This window comes from Rhagoletis zephyria, unplaced genomic scaffold (genome assembly GCF_001687245.7).
Source record: "Rhagoletis zephyria isolate East Lansing unplaced genomic scaffold, Rhagoletis_zephyria_1.1 Rzeph_scaffold_01453, whole genome shotgun sequence".
Classification (NCBI taxonomy): domain Eukaryota; kingdom Metazoa; phylum Arthropoda; class Insecta; order Diptera; family Tephritidae; genus Rhagoletis; species Rhagoletis zephyria.
This window is the reverse complement of record NW_016158537.1, coordinates 39849-55277: the sequence shown is the minus strand read 5'-3', so window position 1 is coordinate 55277 and position 15429 is coordinate 39849. Positions and strand designations below refer to the sequence as shown.

The 15429-nt window shown below is 34.5% G+C and overlaps 1 protein-coding gene and 1 long non-coding RNA gene across 3 annotated transcripts in view; one reads left to right on the top strand and one right to left on the bottom strand.

Moving 5' to 3' along the window:
• Positions 1–15429, top strand: part of eIF4B (eukaryotic translation initiation factor 4B) — a 41119-nt gene that overhangs the window by 7255 nt on the left and 18435 nt on the right. The window contains exon 3 of one of the 2 annotated variants that reach the window (XM_017617623.1): positions 11023–11033. The exons of the other annotated variant lie outside the window; for it this stretch is intronic. The gene's annotated coding sequence lies outside the window, so the exon portion shown is untranslated. Of the gene's footprint in view, positions 1–11022; positions 11034–15429 lie in introns of those variants that run through there. 2 annotated transcript variants of the gene reach the window in all.
• Positions 5817–15318, bottom strand: LOC108364064 (uncharacterized). Its single transcript, XR_001847696.1, has 3 exons — positions 15050–15318; positions 6004–6402; positions 5817–5941 (listed from the first exon to the last, which is right to left on the bottom strand). It is a non-coding gene; the product is annotated as an uncharacterized LOC108364064 (long non-coding RNA).

Below are 15429 nucleotides of genomic sequence, written 5' to 3'. Positions count from 1 at the left end.
TTGAATGAGGATGTGCCGAATGAGTGTCCGGCATGCGGAGAGACCCCACATGACTCGAAACATCTCTTCGCATGCCCGGAAAACCCGACAACCCTAACGGCCTCGTCCCTGTGGACAAACCCCACAGAAGCTGCACGCCTCCTAGGGTTGCCGTTAGTGGAACTTGACGACAACGACTGAGATACCAACCGTCCTGGGCGGGGTTGTTGTAGCCGCTACAACAACAACAACAACAGTTTTACGCTTACTCCGAACGGCAATTGTATTTTTATGAGAAGCTGTTTTTCATGGCAGAAATACACTCGGAGGTTTGCCATTGCCTGCCGAGGGGCGACCGCTTTTAAGAAAAAACTGTTTACACTGCACCACAGCGGACAATTTTTATTGGGCTTGGGGCCGTTTTTAATGAAAAACGATTGTGGAAAAGCAACAAAAATTTGAAAAAATTTTAGAAGTGATAGCTATTTCAGAAATCACCCTATTTCCTCATCAGACTTCTTCAGCGGTATTCGAACCGACGACCCCAGCTGACTCAGCCAGTTGCCTACGAACTGTGCTAAGTTCGCCTTATAGACTGTTGTTGCGTTTCCCACTTTTTTTCATGTGAGGCAACTTCAATCAAGCGCAGCTATTCCAGTGCTATTTAAAATTGATTGTTGCTTGTGCTTGTTGGTTTTTGTTAATAATTATATTTTTAGAATGTTTAACTTTAGGTATGCTCGTCCTTAAGTTATTTGTGGCCTTATTACAATTATATTCAACAATTTTTATTGAGCTTGAGGCCGTTTTTAATGAAATACTATTGTGGAAAAGCAACAATTATTTGAAAAAATGTTAGAAGTGATAGCTATTTTGGAAATCACCATATTTCCTCATCAGACTTCTTCAGCGGGATTCGAATCGACGACTCCAGCTGAGCATAATTGTTATAAGGCCATAAATAACCAAAACAAATAACTTAAGGACGAGCACAACTAAACTTAAACATTCTAAAAATAGAATTATTAACAAAAAACAACAAAAGCAACAACCACATGATCAGGTTTTAAAAGCACCGGAATAGCTGCGCTTGATTGTGAAATGTGTTGATTTCCGAAATAGCAATCACTTCTACCATTTTTTTTTAAATTGTTTTTGCTTTTCCACAATAGTTTTTCATGACAAACGGCCTCGTGCTCAATAAAAATTATTGAATATAATTGTTATAAGGCCATAAATAACAAAAACAAGTAAACTATTTACCGTTTGCAGGGGAGAACTCAATTAGGAGAGGAGACAAAAAGTTGTTTATATAAGGTAGTGTTACTAGCTCAGCTGATTTTGTATATGTGTTTCGCCGCACGGCTTCTGATATCAAATTGAAAAATTTTGTTTGAATTTCTACACAGATCTTTCTTACAGATTTTGACAGTTTATGCCGCCAAAGCAAAAACAAAATACATGTAAATTTTTGTTTTTGTACTCCTTATATTAATTCGCCTTGGCTGTTAACATATTGTTTTTTTTTTTTTTTGAATATGTGGCAGGCAAACAGACACTTAGAGCACAGTACAATGTCACGTTCAAATATCAATTTAGGAAAAATAAAATCACAATCTACAAAATACTTTCAGATCATTTATCGTCGACGATTGACGATATCTGTAAGAGGAGAAACTTTAATTTAAAGTTACGACTTATATCTGGTAACAATTAGAGAAGTTTTTTTAATTCTTTTTTCGAGGACATCAATTCTTAAGAAGATTGGTGCGTGGGCCAATTTTTTTTAAAGCTTGTATTTTTTTTTTTTAATATGTGGCAGAAAAACAGGCACTTAGAGCATAGTACGAGGGCACGTTCAAATAGCACGACGTTTGTTCCATCCAGTTTGTTCATTTATATTTAATGGATTCACGAAAAACATTTTACATCAACGCGCACTGAGATAAAAATAAAAAACTTTAATTATTGCAGTATTAAGACACAAAAACAATGAATGTATTTCAACACTTTAAAATTTTACCCTATAAGACAGATGAGTATCATATGAGTGCTCATGTTATCATTATCAGTAATTGCAAAAGTACTTATTAAAGAATTAGTTTTTGTTCAGGCCATGGGAAAAAATTTAGTACCTTTCCTTGTCGGTGTGATATATCTCTTTCCCACCAATAGCAATTTCATATAAGTGAGAAATATGGCTGCTTTCTCTAAAAACAAGGCAACTAATCATTTTTATGCTCATAATTTAATTAGCGCTGACAACAAAACTACTCATTGTTGTCATCACAAACTCATCAGCACTAATCAACAAACAACTCATTGTTGTCATCACAAACTCATCAGCACTAATAAACAAACTACTCATTGTTGTCATAAACTACTCAGCACTAATAACCAAACTCATAATTTTTGTCTAATCATTTATATCATCATAAACTCCTCAGCACTAATCATCAAACTGCTCATTTTTCTCATTATAAAGTCCTCAGTACTAATAAACAAACGAATCATTTTTATCATTAGCCGTGTTTTATTTGTCCAGAAATTTAAGCTATTAGCTTATTTTGTATGGAGGACTTACCCAACATAATTATATTGGCTTATGAAAAGCTGTCTTGGCTTGGATATTGAACAAGAGGCATTGCCATTCAGCATCAGAAATTTTCTCCTTCAGCCAATCAGAAAGAGGCAAAAACTTACTTTGACACTATTTGCAGTCAAACAACTGTCAAAATTAGGCTAACATAGGAAATAAGCTAATTTCGTTTTATTTGACCAAGATTTAGCTATTTGCTTGTGATGGTTGAATAAAACATGCCTATTATAAATTCCTCAGTACTAATAAACTACCCATTTACATATATCATCATAAACTCTGCAAAAACCAAATAAGTAGAAAATCAACAATTTTATTTTTACTATATCATTTAATTAAGAAAATTAGTTTTGTACACTAGAATACATAATTATTGTTTTCATAATACCTATATTTACAAGATTTCTGCATTTCAAGTTTCTTATTTAAAATTTAGGGTATTTATTTTTTGATACTTAATTAAAAAGTTAATGCTACTATTTATACTCTTTTTGTTTTTTGAGTTGTTTCTAGTTATAGTTTTATATTCTTAATTTATTTATTTTTAATACTTAATTCAATAAAGTAAGTGTTACTACAGTTTTGGACTTCATATTCACTTTCTGTTATTTTTACTTTTAAAATTAATTTTTTATTTATACACTCATATTTTGTGTTCATATTTTTTATTTAGCAGCTTCATATCTTAATTTTATTTTTGAACGATACTAATATTTCCAAACTTAACACTACTATTTACACCTAGGGCGTTTACTTATCTATTGTAAAGTATGATTAAATCATAATTTAAGCTTAACTAAAAAAAGTTCTGTAGAAACCTAACTAAATGTACTTTAAAATAGATAAATATTATTTTTTTAGTATAAAATATTTTAGAGTTGTAATATTTACGTGTGTTAATTATAAATTATAATACAATCTTTTTCATGTTTTATTTATGTTATATTTATACCAGATATGTTCGGGATTTGTTACAAATGCCCTTGTGTTCTGTATTTCGGATATTTATGCTTTTTGGCAGTTAATGCAATCAAATCTTCGTTGCATTCTTCTTCTTATTTTTCGGCGCAGTAACCGCCTAAGCGATTTTGGCCGAGTTCAACAAAGCACTCCAGTCGTTTCTCTTCTGCGCCAACTGACGACAATTGAAAATGCCGCGTGAAGCCAAGTCCTTCTCAACTTGTTCTTTCCACCGCAGTGGGTCCTGCCTCTTCCTCTGCTACCACCAGCTGGTTCCGAGTTGAATAGATACCTTCAGAGCTGGAGCGTCGGAGTCCATTCGTAAGACATGGGCAAGCCAGCGGAGCCGCTGTATTTTAGTTCGCTGCACTATGCCCATGTTGTTGTAAAGCTCATAAAGCTCATCGTTCCAGCGTCTGCGATACTCGCCGTCGTCAACGCGTAAAGGCCCGTAAATCTTCCGCAAACTCTTTCTCGAATATTCCAAGAACCGCTTCATTAGATGTTGTCATTGTCCATGCCCTCCGCGCCATATACCAGGACGGGCATGATGAGTGACTTATAGAGTGTGATCTTTGTACAATGAGTGAGGACTTTACTCCTGTATTGTCTACTCAGTCCAAAGTAGCACTTGTTGGCAAGAGTGATTTTGCGTTGGATTTCCATGATGACATTATGATTAGTGTTAATGCTGGTTCTCCCAAGTAAACGAAATTCTGTACTTTCTCGACTCAAAATTATAACTGACAACAGTGACGTGGGTGCCAAGGCGCGAATGTGCTGACTGTTTATTTGATGACAGGATATACTTCGTGTTGTCCTCGTTTACCACTATACCCTTTCGCTTTGCTTCGTTATCTAACTTGGAAAAGGCAGAACAGACTTCGCGGTTTTTGTTACCGATGATGTCGATGTCATAAGCTGGCACAAGCCAGTAATTGCACGCTCTTGTAGTAAATTGTTCCTGAGCGGTTCAGTTCTGCAGCTCTTATTATCGACGTTGCATTGCTGTTAAAAATTTTACTGCATTATCTACCAAAAATCATAAATACCTCAAACGCAGAATACTCGGGCATATACAACAAGTCCCGAATACCCCTAATAATGTACAATAAGTATTCAATAATCAGTATCAGTAATATACAATAAGTATAAGTAAGTAAGAATATATTCATAAACTTAATACTATTACTTAAATAAATTTACTCTATTATATAAAACAAGATATTCTATCCTATTCATTACAATAAATGTATTCAGTATCCGGTGCATATGTTTTGTACATATCGTTACTTTAACTCATAAAGGCCCTAACCAACGCTTTTTTCGAAATTCCGTTTTTCAGAGATTTTAGTAAGGTGGATCAAAATACAACTTTAATAAAAATTTTAAGGTCTTAGTACCAAAAACAACGGAGTTGCATGCCCTTTTTTAAGTCCTACCTGTTTTGGTTACTCTTTTTATAGTGTTTTTTGCTGCTCCTATAAAATTAAAAATTTGTTGGTTAGGGCTTTTGTGAATTAAGGTGACAAATGTATATGCAGTCCCAGGTATAAACATAATTCCATTTCAAATTTAAAAGAAATGGTTTACACCTGAACCACAGATATGCATTTGCAAGATTATGTGCAGAACATTCTTCTAAAAAACTTAATGTTACTATTTACAGTTTCTTTCGTATGCTTATTCTACACTGTTACTTAAATTTTTTATTTTTTGATATATATTTTTTTGATTATTTCTATTATGACAAAGTTATATGTTTTCGCATTAAAGTGCGAACGTCCTCCTTCGATTTTTCTGGAAAAATATCTAATAAATGAATTTAGTGTTAGCAACTCGTAGATATTCTTTTTCCTGTTACATAGATACGAACCAAAGAGGAGCTCAGTCACTTTAAAACCAACAAGTAGGAACTTGCCTGCCCTTCCCTCTAAATTAAAATTTCCCACGGTGTCATCTTTGAACAAGCCACGCATAACCCCGTCAATTGTTCCTTTGGTACCTTTTGCTCTTGCTAAAAGCCCAATCCAAATATCGAAGAAAGAGTGTTATTTACAAATTAAATATACTTATATCAATATCATTATGTTACCATTGCGTCAGCGTAAGCTTTATTTTTAAGCTTGGTTTCAACAGCCTGCACTTGCTCCACCGATGACATGGATATCATAGTAGCTAAGTCGGTTGACTCCTCGCTTTCCATGTCACCGGTGATGCGACTGACAGACTGTTGAATCCTAGCTGTCAAAACTCTGCACTCTTGTTGTTGTTGTTGTAGCGACTACTAAGCCCCGTTCGGGTCGGTTCATCCATCAACGCCGTTTAGGTCGGCGAAATCCATCAAACTCTGCACTCTTGCAACAGCTTGCTTTGGGCTTGGAACTCGCCACGTTCAGGCATCTGAAATGGGAAATCACGATGTTATAAAGGGAATTTGTAGTATTTACAGTGTCTGATATTACCTTATCGGAGAGGGCGCCTTGTATTTCAGCTCCAGTTTCGATTATAATTGGTCTTCATCTAATTTAGCCATTATTGCTGCGTGGCTACTTTGTGGTAACGGCAAATCTACGGAAAGGGCTGAATATTTCGGTGGAGGGCGTCCGTCATGGGGACATTCCACTGAAAATTGACGCTTGCGAATTTTAATCTCTGAAAAAAGTTAATATTGCAGTGAAAGTTATATTTAAGAAAAAAAGGAGTACCGTCATTTGCTCTCCAGTGGCTTGATTCCACATGCGAACATAATTTTTGGAAAATGGCTTCTTCAGAATCCATTTTAAATTAGCTTAAAAAATCATTGAAAAGGTGATGAAGTAATGGTATAAGCATGATACAATAATTTTTAGAAGGTAGTCTCACTTCTTCTTATCCGCCATGTAAGCTATCTGACAGAAAACGTGTTTCGTATTTTTTGTTGTACCAACTTAAAAAAAAAAATCCAGCTTTTGACGTTGGAAAAATAAAACAAAGAAAAGCCAAACATATAAGTAGAGAACTTTTTGAATATTTTGTAATAATTTTCTTCATAAAAAATTAACTGCTGCTTTCGTGGATATTGCAACACACGGAATAGATGTAAGGGCACAGCTATATGGTTTTAATATCTACAGTTTCTCGACTAGTACCTAAAAGCGTTTTAGCAGACAAAGGTAGCCCGTCAACCCCTACCTTCTTCAATGTTTGAAGTAAGTCGGTCAACACGTTCTGAGTTACATTATTTTTAATAGCCCAAGCCTTTAACTCGATTCTCCGAACGTAAGTTGGAATTGTGTTTTCTTCACTGTCATCTATCTCGTCAACGTCAAAAAAAAACCCCTCACTATCGCTACCACTATCGGGATAACTATCACTCACTAAATAAGAATCTGATATACTTTGCGCGTTAGGCAAAATACTTTGAAGACCGGCGGCTCTACTGGTACTAGGCATGTGTTCTTCTTACAACAAACTACTCTTTCACTACTAATACCAACTTCCATTTGATGAGCAAGTTCGCCCAGTTTTCTATATTTTGCAACTGACGCTTTAAATTTTTTATTTTCCTTGCTATCAAATTGGCAAGAGTTTTTTTGTTCATGCTTATAATGTAAACTAAAATATTCTACGTTAAAAGTGACCAAGGTAATTTTAGTACTAAACTACTGATTATTAATATTTTCGCAAATATCTACAAACATCAAGCTGTGAGGTGTACTTACATATATTTTGCTCTGATTTTGGCTTTCTATTTGCTAAGTTTATTGTGCTAATTAAAGTAGTGATAAAAAGTGCCTATGAGCATCTTAGTGTGAAATAATTGAAGCTAAGTGAAAGTTATTGTGTTTTATATTAAACGAAATTTAATTAAATTTCACTAGCATACATTCTAATCTTGCCGAGTCATTTGTTGCTATCATTGTTGTTGTATCCTTTGTAGTTAACTGAATTCATTTTGTTTTTGCACATTTGTTCTACTCTTTTTGTTTACATCTTCTAGTAATTCTTGTCACAGCTGTTTGCGTTGCGTTTATTAAGTGTCATAATTACAGTGATACTCAAACTGTTCGCTACATTTATTTAAAGCTATTTACATCAGCTCCTTAATTGTTATAATTTATTTTATTTTTTTGTCTTTCAATATGAAGTGCGATCTTGATACTTGCCAAATTAAAAGCGATTCTGAACGCTATTTAGGCAAACCAGAAATGGTTTTACAGAAATAGGAAGAGAATTGTCAGTACTGACAGAAAAAATTTAAGTATTATGAAAATGTGTTTAAACCATTCAAATGCTAAGACACCCTGCATTCTGTTAAGGATATCCGTGTGTCTAAACGTAAGCGTCTTCATAGTCCATCTAAGGAAATTATTGTCGTTGCACGTCAGAATAATCTTCCGACTGACTTAATTAATCTATCTTCTCCATGTCCTCCAGCATCAGAATCCTCAGCCTCAAAAGAGCGTGTAATGAAATCTGCTTCGGATAATAACGAGCCTGAAGTATCTTCCTCTTCGCCCATTGAAGTGGTGGCATCGTCTTAAAAGCCTCCATGGCCTTCCCTATCCTCAACTAGTAACGCTGTAACTCAACCTCTTCCGCCGGTACTCCAGTCTGATACAAGGAAACTAGTTGTGGTTCCGCCAAAGAAGTCAATCTTTGTCTCTAGATTTTCGAGAGACACTGCCGAAGACGATATAAAGCTTTATATCCCATCAAAAATTACAACTGAAGACTTAAGCATCAGAAAATTTAATTTTAAATACGAAACAAATATTGCTTCNTCTTCGCCCATTGAAGTGGTGGCATCGTCTTAAAAGCCTCCATGGCCTTCCCTATCCTCAACTAGTAACGCTGTAACTCAACCTCTTCCGCCGGTACTCCAGTCTGATACAAGGAAACTAGTTGTGGTTCCGCCAAAGAAGTCAATCTTTGTCTCTAGATTTTCGAGAGACACTACCGAAGACGATATAAAGCTTTATATCTCATCAAAAATTACAACTGTCGACTTAAGCATCAGAAAATTTAATTTTAAATACGAAACAAATATTGCTTCATTTAAAATTGACGTAAATTTAGATAATTTTAATGCGCTGCTTAGTGGTTCTTTTTGGCCCCCGGAGCTTTCGTTCTTGAATTCGAATATAGGTCCAAAAAAGGAAATAACTTAGCTAATATTCCCCGTCATAACACTGAATCAAAAAACTAATTATTAAATCTGCTTTAAGTATTTATTCCCAAAATGTAAGAGGCTTAAATACTAAATTAACGAACTTATACCTTAAAGGCCTTGAATGTAATTATAATATTCTTTCCTTCACTGAAACTTGGCTGAAACCTCACATTTTCAATTCAGAGATTCTTCCAAATAATTATCATACACATAATTATCATATCAATACCATCTGAAGAAGTTAGTCTTCCACACATTGATTCAGTAGAATTCAAATGCATTCGTGTACAGGTTGGAAAAGGGTATATTTACTTAGCTCTATGCTATATCCCTCCCCGATCTGACACATTAGTGTATTCACGACTCATCTCTTTACTGAAATCTGTTAGTTTACAGACGGATTCAATGATTGTGTTGGGTGATTTTAATTTACCAGGCATATCATGGAACATCATTGACAATGATATCGTACCTTTCGCGTCTAGTGCGTGCAACAACGTATTTTTAGAGGAGATGGCTGAACTCTGCCTAACTCAGGTTAATGTACTTCACAATAAGTTTGGTAAAGTATTAGATCTTGTTTATGTTGATGATGCATCTAAGTCCGTTGTAAATAAGTGTGATCCACTAGTTTTGCCCGAAGATGTCTAAAACACTGCTATGGAGATATCTTACGAAGTTATAAGTGATGGTCAAAATTGCGGTACCCAAGCATACGAACCAAATATTCGCTTTGATTTTTCGAAAGCCAACTTTAAAATGCTTAACAAAGAACTGTCTTAATTGTCGTGGCCTGCATATAAAGAAAATATTGAACAAATCGTTGCACTTTTTAACTTTACTTTACATAAATTATTTGAAAAGCATGTGCCTAAACGCATGTATGTTCCTGAAGAACAAACACAGTTATGGTTCACTAAAGAAGTGAAAAATTTTAAATACAGAAAGTTTCGTTATTTTAGATTGCACAAAAAAACCGGTTTACATTCATACTATGTAAAATACTCACTTTTGCGTCATAAGTTTTTTGAATTAAACAAAAAGTGTTATAAAGCTTACTTATGTAAAATCAAACGGCGTATAATATATAACCCCAAATCATTTTATGACTTCGTAAACTCCAAGCTAAATGTACGTGGGTTTTCTTCCGCCATCAAGTATCAAAATACCGCGTCTGGTGATAATCAAAGAATTTCTAACATGTTCGCTCAGTTTTTTAAATCTAATTATTCCATTAACTCAAATGCTAACATTGACTATCCTTTTAAACTAAGTCCAATAAACTCAATAAATATCCCAGTAATATCTCCCGATGATGTAGTAGTTTGTCTGAAATCCTTAAAGCAGTCCTTCAGTTATGGTCCTGATCAGAGCTCTACTTGTATTCTTATAAATTGTGCTGATTATCTCTATGAGCCGTTAACAGCGTTATTTAATTTGTCTTTTAAAGAGGGAGTTTTTCCAACTATATGGAGAACTACCGGGGAATAGCTAAGCTTTTTGTAATTGCTAAATTATTTGAAGCAATTATAACAAATCAGTTGACGCATTCTATCTCTTCTAGCATTTCATATAGTCAACATGGATTTTGCAAGGGCAAATCAACTTACCTCAAAAGTATTTAGTGAAAGCAAAACTGTTGATGTTATATATACTGACTTCAGTAAAGCATTTGACAAAGTGTGCCACTCGTTGCTCATCTATAAACTTGGTCTTCTTGGTCTTCCCCCTAATTTTCTACGTTGGATCTCTTCATATTTCTATGATAGAACACAAAGGGTAATGTTTAAAAATACTATCTCTGACGTCATTGATGTTACTTCAGGAGTCCCTCAAGGTAGCCGCCTTGGCCCGGTTCTGTTCTTACTTTTTATAAACGATATTTCTACAGATATACAATTTTCCAAAATTTTAATGTATGCAGATCATTTAAAGCTTTATAAATCGTAGGTTTCAATTAAAGAAAGGTATTTGCTACAATCAGACTTAAACAGCATGGCTTACTGGTGTAAAGTAAATCTTATGCCTCTAAATCTTAAGAAATGTAAAGTAATGTGCCTCTCGCGAAGAGCTGTTCATCCCTCTTATACAATAGGTAACCATAACCTGGAACAGGTATACAATTTTGTGGACCTGGATCACAATGGATCCTAAGCTTAATTTTAATTTTAATAATTTAATTTTTAATATTAATGTGACATTCAACAAGGGTACTTGCTTTTGTGAAACAATGGTCAAAAGAATTTTGTGACCCTTATATCACTAAAACCCTGTTTACAGCATTAGTTAGACCAATTCTGGAAAACGGTTCGGTGGTTTCGAATCCAAGGTACAAATTTACTCAGACAAGATCGAGTCAATTCAAAAACAATTCCTACTTTTTGCTTTAAGAAATTTCCGTTGAGATTCTCAATATAACCTTCCGCCTTATACGAGCCGATTAAAACTTATTATCTTCCTACACTTTCCAGTCGCAGGTAAATGCTTGGTACAATTTTTATAGTTAAATTACTAACAGGCTCAGTTTCAAGTCCGCTTCTTCTGGGTGAAGTTAGCCTTAATGTTCCCTCCCGGGTATCAAGACACTTTTGTCCCCTATTTATGAAAGCTTGTAAAACTAATTTTGAATTGCATGACCCACTCCGTTGATTATGCCACGCTTTTAACTCTCATTCCAGCACGTTTGATATATCAGATCCGCTTTTCAGCATTAAGAAAGCGATAGCATCCTCTCAATAAATGAATCATTAACATAAAGACATAAAATCGGCTGATGAATTTAGTTCTGTAGCTGAAGTGTTTTAGATCTCGACACTTAACAAACTCCTGCCTATCGTGACTCGGCGCAAAAATTGAAAATACTGGTTCCGTACTTCATGCGGACTACGCCCCTCGTGCGGATGGGCAGGAATGGGGGGTAAAAACCGTTGGGATTGTTATTATGGTTTGTTAATTAAGTGAATTGAGTGAACTTAATTTTGTTTGCTGTGAACGTCAAATTGCCGCTGATATCTCGTATAAAATCTTCTGAAAAAAACAAAAAAAGTATTAGTATTTTTATACACTTACCCCAATAGCCTTTAACTTATTCTTAAATCTTAATATTTACTCTAATAATCTTTATATTGATATTAAATCTTAATAATCTTGAATTAAATAATAGGGGTATCATCTAAATTGTTAAAGGGATAAATTTCTTAAATTTATCGGTTACTCCCCACTCTTATATGAACGCACCTTGGTAAATAATTGCATTAAATTGTTTATTATTTAACTTATATGGCTAGTTACGTTTTATCTTAATTAGTTATTGTGTTATAGATTTCCACACAAAGTTTGACAGTTCATATATGAAAATTATAAAATTTATCATTTTATCAAGTCTATCAGCAGTTAATCACTTTAGATGAAGACAGCTAGTATTTCTCTTTATCCTAATAATCTTTAACTTCATTATCTTTATCTTGCCTTAATATTTTTTTTTAATAATTTTAATCTTTATCTAGAATATTTTACTTGTAGAAACTAGCGGCACAGGCAGCGTAAAAATGGGAAGGCTTTACAGTGATATTGTAGAGGAACAAAAATATAACAATATTTGTTCAGGATATTGTGCAAATGGCAGGCAATGGCAAACCTCCGTGTGTATTTCTGCCATGAAAAACAGCTTCTCATAAAAATACAATCGCCGTTCGGAGTCGGCGTAAAACTGTAGGTCCCTCCGCTTTGTGTGACAACATCAAGGCGCACGCCACAAGTCGGAGGAGAAGCTCGGCCAAACACTAACATATGTGTAAACGCCAATCTATTATTATTATTATTATTGTGCAAATGGTCTTGGATTTGCATTTGCAAATTTATGCTTCCTACAATGGTAACCGCTTGCATTTTATTGTTGCGAATTTAAAAATACACTGAAATATGCAAATGCAAGATCATTTGAACCACATCCTGAACAGCAATAGTATTTTTGGCACTCTGAAGGTAAAAACCACGGTAGAAGGTATATTGATTTGCAACTAAGTTGCGCATGCTTCATATTAATACTTGTTGGCTTTCTATGATAGCTTTCTATGTACAATATGTAAATCTAAGTTATAAGTCAGTAGTTCCTTAAACATGGACCACCGATTTGTACATTTGTAGATTTGTTGCAGTCACAGAGATTGCTGTTGCCTAGAATTTTTTTTATCAAGAAAAAGTTCATCTCAATAAAAAAATCTCCAAACAACTCCACTTTGTAACTACACTTCCCAAATGTTTTTGCTGTTGGCGCTTTCAGTGACTTCGGGCCATTTTCCCAGTCATTAGTTAACTTCTACAAAAACAGCTGTTTTTAACTATTGGTTAGCTAATGGATGTACATTAGTTAACTGCAGTCAACTGGTGGTGCAGTCAAATGGTGGCTTAACATTAGCATAGTAGTTAACTAACGAAAAATGGCCCTTACTGGAGTTATGGCTTTAATACAACCAAAAGAAATGCAATTGAAAATTTTTGGAACACCCTTAGTTCATCGCAATTACCTTAAAACATTCAGGCTTTCTACATGTTTGTTAACGCAGAAGACCCAAGTTCCATTAAGTCACTGAAAGCGCAACAAATCAGTGCAACATTTTCACAGTTTATATAAACTACATACTTATTCTACCCTTCATTAAATTTATAACTAATAAAAACCGCTGCACATCACATTTTCAAATGTTTTTGATGTTGGCGCTTTCAGTGACTTATTGTAGTTAGGTCTTTTATAACCAAGAGTTGAAATTGGAAATATTTGGGACAAGCGGCATCACAAGGTCTTTAACTGAAATGCGTCTCCATGGCCCTTTCCATTCCGACATTCGGACTTTCTATATTTTAGGTGGCACACCCAACCTAACCTCACAAATCACTGAAAGCGCCACTGGTCTGTGCAACATTTTACAGAATTTGTAAGCATTCTGAAATCACTTCAGTTCTGTAAAAAAACTCCAGCAGTACTAAATTTTGCAGTTTATTTGTTAATAAATATAATATATTACACAAAATTCATCGAATTTAAATTTCCTCACCCGATTGCAGCTACGAATTTTTAAATAACAACGCTTCAACAGCTGACTATGAATACATGAATTCAAATGCATCCGTCCACATAGCCAAAATTCGGCACCGCTCACGCCAACACAAAGCAAAAAGATGGCCAACTCACAACTTTTCGCGTGCGTCGCTCGTCAGCTGTTGTAAATAAATAAAATTATGTGAATTATTTTTCCTTTTTAATCAAGTGCGGACAAGAAATATCGTTTTTAATGCAATTATTGATATGAAATATTAATTTATCAGTCGTTAGTATGTTAATTTAGTAGCCCAAGCATTCGCTGCCAAGCGTTCATTGTAGCAAGCATACTTTTAACGTGCGTTCTGTCAAACCAACGCCAACGCCAAAGCCAACGCGAAAGTTCTATGTGGACCGGTCTTTAGTGATGCTCTTATTATGTCAAAAGTATCTGTGCAAAAAAATAACCATATAAGATTGAATTGACACCGCTTTGTATATGAGCGTACTCATCGTACGCATAGATGCAATTCAGAACTACAGTTCTACAATTTAATTAATTACAACAATATTTGTGAATTTATTTATTTCTTTATAAATAAAAATAAATAATATTCAAGAATTTACAAACGCCTGCAATAATGTGTATACTAAAACGTAACGTTAGTTCAGTGTTATCATAAAGAATATGAATGTAGCAAAATAAATTACGCTTCAGCGCAGATTGCTTTTAACGCAGCGTTAATATAGGTTGGCGGACGCAATAACATATCAAATTTGCTGTTTGGTCAAGCCTTTTAAAGGAAATAAATACGACTCAAGGCGAATTCATACAAGGTGGTGTTGCTACAACAGCTTAAATTTTCGACGCGACGGTTCTGAATCTCAAAATGATGAGTTTGTTGTACATTAGTGGTAGTTCTTGCTGCCGTTGTACGTATAACTTGTTATAAGTTATGTTTAAATTAAGAATGGGGCTGACAGCCGGTTTCACCAGCAATTTAAATGAAAAATTATATTTTATTTTCTGGCAATTTCCATATAAAATTCCAAAAATTAAAGTAATTTTTCACTTAAATTGCTTCCATAAAATCCAGGAGATTGTAGGATATTCTTAAAATTTTGTCAATACCGGGTACTTTTATTGTGAAGTCATTACTTCCAAGACATGATTTCCTCATCACAAATATGGTTTCCATGACAACAAATTTATTTTAGCAATGCCTGCAATTGCGCATGTATTGGAAACTAATAAACTTTTTGTGAATGTGTTTGAATTTGTGCGTAAAGTGCTCAACAGTGTCTTGTAGTCTTGTACTTTGTGGAAGAATACATGTGAGATATCTTAGGGTTGACAGATAGTTGACAGGGTGTTCAATATGGCGATGACAGTGTGAACAATATGGCAGCCAATATGGCATACAACACCGAATGGCCCGAAGTTGCAAAACTACGACCCGAATGAAACGCTTCGTGAAAATCCAGGGTTGCGAAGTGGTATTTTGTTGGAAAATATAAAAGCCAGGATTTTGTGCAGCGCCGAATTTTAACAAAAGAGGGTTTTGTGTTTTTAAGATGAACAGAAAAGGGTTGCTGTGCTGTTTCGTTTTAAGCTTTATTCTTAAGGTATCTAATTAAATATTAAAAGGATACAGATTAAAGCAAAAATTTAAAATATATGTACATATCTGAAAATTT